This window comes from Mustela nivalis, assembly GCF_964662115.1.
Source record: "Mustela nivalis genome assembly, chromosome: 4".
Taxonomy (NCBI): Eukaryota; Metazoa; Chordata; class Mammalia; order Carnivora; family Mustelidae; genus Mustela; species Mustela nivalis.
This window is the reverse complement of record NC_139023.1, coordinates 159,493,407-159,502,549: the sequence shown is the minus strand read 5'-3', so window position 1 is coordinate 159,502,549 and position 9,143 is coordinate 159,493,407.

Here is a 9,143-nt window from a genome sequence, read left to right as displayed (position 1 = left end):
TACAAACAAATCAAGACAGTTTAAGGAAGCTCTTTCATAAGATACAAGACATTATTCATTAACTCAGGAATTTGAAAATGAAAGGTATCGTCTCATAACTGTGAAAGAGAACCAGAGGGCAGGTGTGCTACCTAATTCCCTTGTTTGAATCCATGCTGCAGTTTGCATTCTTTTTTGGCTAGAATACCCTCATCATTGGATGTTTATTATAAGCTCTGTTTTTGAGGCCATTAATTTGCTGGTGCTTCCCCATGCATACCCACTGCAATTAATTTGCTTGCACTTTCTCCTCAACGCACACTCATTAGAGTCCCGTTGGGAAGCGTTATTTCTGATTCCATATCTTACATATAACTTAGAGGTTTACCTGTCTTAATTTCACATTCCACTGAGAAAAGAAAATTGTTTCCAAAAGAATAAGGCAATACAATTCCTACTTTTGTCTCTAAAATGGGTAATCTCCTTAGAATTAGACCTCCCTGAACACATAGGCTTGGAACACTTTCTGATATCATAATTATGAGCCCATTCCTGCCATAGCCAACAGGCTTTGTTATAGCTCCTGGCCTATCAAGTGAAGACTCAGCTCTGGACCGAATTAGATAAAACCAAAGAAGTCTAGAGGAAATGACTGCCTCCTTTAGATAGGATCAAGAATTGGTCTTACTTCCCCAAGCCCATGAACTCTTCTATCTGTAATTATTCATATTCAATTGTCAACTGAGCAGTTCTTTTGCAACAACCTCAACCATCAATTTCCAGATGTTGGTGTGGGCTTCTCTCTCTATTTGCTGATTGGCATTCCAGCTCCCGACAGCATTGGAAATTGCAGGTAAAGCCCGACTGAACTAGATAGGACTCTGACATACAACTTAAGTCTCATTGATATTTAATCTGGGGACTGGAACTGTCTTCTCTGCAACATTTGTTGGTTTCTATTTTGTTTACACTGGATAGACCACATGATGCTAATTTTGTTTGACGTAGTATACATCCATTATCTAGAAGTTCTCCTTATTTGCACCATCCATGAGAGCAGACTCCCTTGTGTATAAATGGTAGCTCAGATCAAGAAATAATTAATGTTGCTTGTGGAGAATCTCATTAAGGCTTATTTGTGTTCTCAGAGATTAGGGCTACATTTGATTTTGTTAGTTCTGACCTAACCTATGTGTACTTACTCTGCAACTCCCTCACTGAGAAGCTAAAGATGCTTTATCATGCCCCATCACAGGCCCTCTTGTAGCCATGCTTCATTAAAAATTAGAATTTACACACACACACACACACACACACACACACATTAGAATCACACATGTACACATATATATGTAAGTACAGGTAAAGATATATGTATACATATATAAAATCTAGGTTATTAAGAGATATTTTCTCATGTATTCATATACTCAATCCACTTATAAGTCATTTGTTCATTTACTCACTCAGTAAAAATTACTTGAGCAACTACAATATGCCAAACATTGGAAACAGGGGAAGAATCAAAGATTAAGGAGACATGGTCCAATACAAGAAGAAAAGGAAATTTTTAATAATTTTATGTCTTAAAATATCAAAGGTACAGTTTATAAAAATTTAGAAGTTTCCACCAAATAAGCCCTAGGGCCAACTGCCAAACCAATGAAGTCTCCCAAATGTTTAAGTAACTGCTTCAATTCTACACTAATTCTTCCAATGAGTAGCAAGATGAAGACTTTCACCCATTATATTTTATAAAATGAGAATGACCCTGATGCCAAAACCAGAAAAAGAACATTTCCAAATGGAAAATTACAGGTCAATCAAGAATATGGTTGAAAAAGTCAAAAGCAAAATAGGTTCAAAGAAAATAAGTACAGGTGTAAAGAGGATAATACATCACAATCAAGTTGGGCTTATTCCAGAAAGAAAAGTATGGTTTTACATTAAAATTTAATCAATACAAATCACCACACTAACAGACTAAAGAAGAGAAATTATACAACCATTTTGTTATATACAGAATGTCATTGGATAAAATCTTTGACAAAAATTCTTAGTAACATAGTAATATAAGGATGCTTACTTAACCTGGTTTCAAGCAGCTAAAACACCTACAGCAAAATTTATATTTAATGGTTGAGAATATGAAGCTTTGCCTCTGCAATGAGAAATGAGACCAGGACCCATCCAACTGCTACTTGTATTCAACATTGTGTCAGAAGTCTTAGCTTGTACACTAAGGCTTGTAAAAGGAAAAGAAACATGAAGAATGTATACTGAATTTCTGAATGTATACTATATTTTATATATATATATATGTGTATGTATTATATATGTATACTATATATTTAGCTAGGTATTATTAAAAGATAAAAACATGGTCTCTGCAATTAAGGTCCCTGCTACTTAATGTGGAGACTACAAAGTTATAAATACGACATGATCTTTCCCTGACCCACTTACCCACCTTCATCCTACTAATAGTTTCCCACAGGCAGATGAGGTCAGAATCTATCGCTGTAGCCCCAACATTGCTACTCTTCTGTCAACCAAACTTTATCCAACGTGATCACTTTAACACTTTCTCACCACATCCCACAATATGATTTTCTGTGCCTCTACAATCACTTGAGTCCATTCTCTCCTCCTACCCTGACCATTCGCATTCTGCTGGACACCCTCATGCCTTTCCCTGGACGGTTGCAGCAGCCGCCTTATTGGTATTTACAAAGGCATTTTATACCATCGTAAATCTTCTTCAAGACCATACAAATAATGGTGCCACTCTTTTGCTTTAAAGAACTGTCTCTTAATTCCTTACTAAATGAAATCAAAGTTCCTGAGCTGTATGGTCTCACTATGCATATTTTGCTTTCTTTGCTTATAATATTCCCTCTGCCAAAAATGTCTTTCTTACCATTTTCGGAGACCTAAGTCTGTGCATCCTACAATGTCCAATCAAACACCACTTCTTCATGATTTTTTTTCTATTTCCTTCCTGTTGCAACTCTTCGCTCCTTTCAAAGACCATCACTTTACTTTTGTATCTCTTGCATGCATCTATTAATTTTTACCTTATACCAAGGGCTTAACTTACGTCAAAATGTTAAATGTGTAATCAAATAATGAATTTGTTTTTTAGAGATTTTATTTATCTGACAGAGAGAGAGAAAGAGCACAAGCAGGGTGAGCAGCAGGCGGAGGGAGAGGGAGAAGTAGGATCCTCGCTGAGCAGGGAGTCTGACATTGTGGTGCTCAATCCAAAAACCCTGGGATCCATGACCTGAGCTGAAGGCAGATGCTTAACTAAATGAGCCACCCCAGCACCCCCAAAAATGACTTTAAATTCCACCTTTGCCACTTACGAGCTAAGTGATTTGGGGCAAGTCCTTTAATTAGAGCCTCAATTTTCTCTTTTGTCAAAATATAGGAGAGGCATAAGACTTTCTAGTACCCATAGCAATATAAACCTCATCATAAAATAAAAAACCTTTCAGGTCTCGAGGGAACTTTGGAGCCAAACAAAAGTCTCTGTGAGGTGACCTCTAACATCACTTCAAGTTTCATGAACATCTCCACGTTTCAAAGATATTTGTAGACAATTTGTCCACCCTCTACAGGACAGCAACCTCGTGGAATATAGAGCTTGTGATTTACTGGTGTTTACTCCTTTAGCATAAGGACAACACCTCACATGATATGCTTGCTCAGGAAATATTTGTTCTGTAAGCAAATCACACAAAAGAACTATATTGACAGAGTGGTGTCTTACATAGTGGCCGGTGAGTAAGGAATTTGATTGAGAATAACCAAAGATGCTCTAATCGATGATAAAATCAGGATCTAAACCCAAGAGGCATGTTTTAGAGGCTAAGACAATAATACCGTGCTGGCTCATCCAATCACAGACAAAATGGCGAATAGAATTCCACTTATCATCTAGTTCAAGCACATCATTTTATGGGGGAGCTCTCCCCAGTGCTGAAATGCTTTTCCCACTTAATATGGTGAGAAAGCTACAGCTAGAAGGAAGGTTTTCTCTCTTCTCTAGAGACCTCTTCAGTGTGTCACACTGTGTACTCCAGGGAGCTCTGTTGCTAGGCAACCATGAGCCCTTTCAACCACTTAAGTTTAAAAGCATCTTATAAAATTTCTCTGCTTGACATACTTGAATGATAGTGGGGTTTACCAGCAGGAAAGAACACGCCTGAAAATGGCCAGTGGCGAGCTTGGGGCAGCTACCCAATCCATTTCTCCAATTGGAAAATGGTACTGTCCTGCCTGCTGGGAATAATGAGCAGGATAATGGCGTTAGGGCATCAAAGCAGCAGAGCCCACACAAGCCCCGGGAATGATGATTGAAACGCTCACATGTCTTTTAAGGGCAGTGGATATTAATCTCTGTATGTCCTTTTACAGTACCGATTTTACACAAAATTACATTTTTTGATTGTTTGCTTTAGCAGGTTTTTCACTTGGGAACTTCTGCACTTAATCTGATTTTTATAGTAACTTGAAGTAGCATCGAGGCCTTTCTCTCTCACCTGATATGTCACTTCTCCCTGAAAAAAATGGTCCTGGGGGTTCTTTCTGACCAACTGCTGAACTCTGCTTTTCTTGGTTTCTTCGGCTGCTTGACGGAAGTTGCAAATGGGAGCCAAAGCTGACTTCTATAACTAAATTCAGCATTGCTGCTCGTATTTCTCTGCAATGCACCCACAAACCTTTTCTAACCAAAGCTAGACCTAATCCTGGTAATGCTTTCATGCCTGTATTTCTGAAGATATGATATATTTCATTTTGGAATATGGCATGTATTTGAGAGGGTGCAGTCTGTTCACTTCAAAGGCCTGATATGATCAGCAGATTGTGTCCAATTGCTCTCCTGACAACTCTTTTGTCTCATAAGCAAATTTCAGATAGATACAGTTTACCTCACTAAAAACTGATAGTTACTGATTTTTTTTAAGATCTTAATCCAATCTTATGAATGATTAATCTGTTACATTATAGGCAATACATGAGCTGTCAGTGTTGTTGTGCTTAAAAATATCTGAATATTGCCAAGTGCCATACATATTTTACTGAAAGTAATTATTAAATCATTTATAATAAAGCATGTTAGAATTACAACTTACAATCATTCGTTTTAATGTAGTACTTTTCAGAATCTAAAATGCTTGACTTTGATGTTTATAATGCCCCTGTGAGGTGGCCATCACTGTGTGATATCAGCATTTCTCCAGTTTTTATGCAGATGAGGAACTGAGACTCAGAGAAGTAACCTGACTTCCCAAAAGCATTCCACAGAGAAGGCAGCACCTGAACCCAAGACTTGTAACATCAACTCCTCTACTCTACCACCAATAACTCTCTTTGTCAAGTGTCCAGAACTCATGCTTATTGAGCTATTTATCCCATCCTGTACTTGGTAGAAAAAAATAATAATTCTAATTATCTGATACTAATACCAGAAGTAGCTAATGCTTTTGGAAGCAATGCTCTATCCCGTGGGCACCACAATCATCCCCATTTTTACTGATGAGAAAACTCAGGCACAGATAAGTTAAGGAACTTTCCAGATATCACACTTGAGAGGGGAAGTGAAGATACAAACCTGGGCTGCTTGGTGACTCCTGAACACCCTTGCATTTGAGGTAACGGGTATAAGGCAGCTATCTCTAGGTATGGTGGTAACTCTGTAAGCTCAAAAGTTCACTTGGGGACCCATCCTGTGATTCCCAAGAGTTCATCACCACAGTATTAACTCACTGCAAATTTCCAACAAAGCACTTCTGGGCCTATGCAAGAAGCAGCATTGGAAGCTATCAAGACCATGAATCTAAATAAGGAGACCCAAGACTGGAGGTCTGAGAACAGAGCTGCAGACAGTGGGAGAGCAGAGAGAGGGCTCTTCACCAAACTGTTGATTGAGACACTTGTCAGCTCTAACTTAAGCCTCCATCCTTTTCTTTTCTAGTAAATATTTAAATAAAACATGGCAAGGGTGATCACACATCTAGGTTTGCCCGAGTCTTTGATGTATTATGTCTGTGGTTCCGGCGTAATTATTGACAGTACTGCTTTCACTCTCAAACCCTCCGCATCTGGGTAGCAGATTATGTGGTAAGGAACTCTTCTTAGTTTGTGAACTACCAAGATCTGTGACTTAGTGGAAAAATACTCTATCTGTTATAAAATTGACTTGAGTGTGGTTTGTTATCAATGATGGAAGTCATCTCAGGGCCATACCTTTCATTTGCAAAACAGGGATACCAAAATAAATCCTGCACATTTATTAAGAGGATTAAGTGATACAAAAACATTGACTCTCAATAAAAGTTTGTACCCATTCTGCACTTCTAGTATCACTTATTTATTTCTTTTTTTTAATTTGAGCACAGTGGACATGCAATTTTACATTAGTTTTATGTGTACAGCTTAGTGATTTGACAAGTTTATATCTTATGCTGTGCTCACCACAAGGGTAGCTTCCATCTGTCCATTACATCATTATTACAATATTGTTGACTATATTCTTTATGCTTGATGTTTAGTTCCATGACTTAATTGTTCCCTAATGGGATGCCTGTATCTCTGTCTCTAGTATTACTTACATAATATTGAACTGTGTGCTAAAAGTTACACCTTTCCATATATGCTACTTCTCTTCCAAATTAGAAAATTCCCTCAGTGGTCTAGATCAGATGTGAAATCACTGGATGTCCCAAGCACTCAATGTGCTTCCTTGTATTTGCTCTTTGTGTAATAAATATTGATAGTTATTAATAGTAGATTTGTCTATTATTTGATCTTACTGAAATACATAAGCACCCACAAAGCACAATAGTATCATCCATGTTAATGCTCAAAAGGCAGCCAGCTCAATCCCTTCATTTCATGGAAGAAAACAGCATTTTCCCATTCATTATCTCTCACCAACCTGTACCTCGAATCAACACTATTTTCATTTCAGTCATGAGAAAATAGTGCATACCCCATTCAGTAAGGTTGTCATAGAGCAGGGAGTTTCAGGTGAATTAGATTTTTTAAAGAAACATTGCATTGTATCTTAGGAAGGCATCCACATGGTTTAGCCACAGAGAAAATCAGTTCCAAGTCAAAGGTTGCATGAAAATATATTTGCAGAGATCTTTGTAGCCTAATGAGCTGTTATGTGCAGGATCCTGGGGCTTTTGCCACATGGACTGAGGGAGACTAAAACACAGTGACAGCGTGAGGCACACAAGCCAGAGCCTTGCTCGAAAAACTGACTTTGCTACAGAGGTCAGCCAAAGACATTGCCAGGCAGTTTCAAGCACAGCAAAATAGGGAAATGGGCCTCAATGAAGAGTTTCAGAGTGGTCAGTGCTGAGGAACAGATTCAGGAAGGGAGGACAAAGTGTGGGGAAATCAAAGAGGAAGGAAATCCTGATTGCAGAGTTCTTGGCCATCAGGTAAACTATTATTACTAATTCTAGGAAATTTCCTCTTTGGGGCAAATTCAAGATTGAGCCCGTAGAGGTGACAGGAGTTATCCTTCTAATAATACTCACTACACTTGTAGTAATGTCGTATTAAAGATCTATCATCTCAATCAACTGTAAACTCCATGAAGGAAGGGGGATCTCACCCTGTTCCTGTTCTGATCCAGCACCTAGGGGCACATTGCAGTTGTTCAATAAATATTTGTTGCAAAAAGAATGGACAACCTATACAGAACAATAGGATCTTAATCATGGAGATTTGGTAGGATATAAGAAAAAAGAAGAAAACACTCCTGGGGGAGCTAATGAACCAGGCAGAAAAATCTCTAAAATGGAAATCAAGTTGGGATCCTATAAGCCAGACTGAAATTCTGTCTGTGGTGGGTACTCACTTCCACTTACAAGATCCAAGGTTAACCTGGCAGAAAAGGAGACTTCATGGGACCACTGAAATGTGGACTGGAGCATATGACTCGATCTCAAGTCAGACCAGAGGGGAGCAACTGCCATTTATGGCCCCAGTTCTTGTTAGAGCTGGCTCAGGGAACACAGGCTGGCAGCCAGTGGGTCTAGCACTGGAGAGTCACCAAGACTTTAGGGTAATTGTCCTTGCATTAGGTCATTTTAAATAGACACCCTGACAGCCTCAGGAAAGTCTACATATTGGCTTCATGCTGTATTGTAATTTGCTGGAAAGTGGGATATTGATTTTTAAAATAAAAGCAAGAAGTACTTGGAAAGATTTTGATCACTTCCATTAACTTTATTAAGACTATAACAAATTATCCATCTATTAAAGTTAGAACAATTGTGTAGAGAAGATAGAGTCCTACATTAACTTTGTTTTGGTCCCTGGTCTGCCTCTCACTGGGCAAGTGCAATATACTACTTGACTATACTTCTAAAGTTTTCTTTGTTCTAGCTTAATATTTTTTTTTAACTCTTTGGTTATAATATAAGTGGCTCTACTTAGAAAAGACCATTGGCATGGCTTTGTGGTAAATAAGATTTCAGGAAATTTCCAAATTATTCAATATGCATTTAGATATGTTAACGACATTTTCTTCATTTCCCATTTGAATATCTGTTCCTATAAACAGAATAAGGTAGCATTTAAGGATAATTCAGACTCGGCTATGAGTCATGTTGGGGTAAGTGCAGCATGCAGTAAAGTTGAGACGTGGTCAGATCAAAACCAGTGGAACTGATGCTGGTGCATTAACTCTACATCCTAGCACTTAGGCAAGGGTGAAATAGAGTTAATGTTCTCAGGAAAAAGATCAAAGAATGGATGGAAGAATGAAAAGTGAATGAATTAACTGATCTTGAAGAGTGTATTTGCTACTGGTTGTTCAGAAATCAAATGTAATGCCCAAGGAGATCATGACAAATGGTTCTGACTAGTGATAACACAGAATCTAGGTCAAGCGTGGGACTTATGACATAGTTCTCATAGTCTGAGAAGATAGCACAGCTCAGTCTGAAGGAAAGGCAGGTGTCAACGCCAATGTCTAGATCATTATAAAGTGACCTACACCTGAGGTCAAGACCCTCACCTCATAATGAAGCTGAGGAGTTGAGCAGGAAGATAAGACACAGCCATATGGAACAGAGAGGTCTACATTTCGGAGGTAAAGCTGAAAGCTCTACCCCTCATGACATTCAGATGCTCAA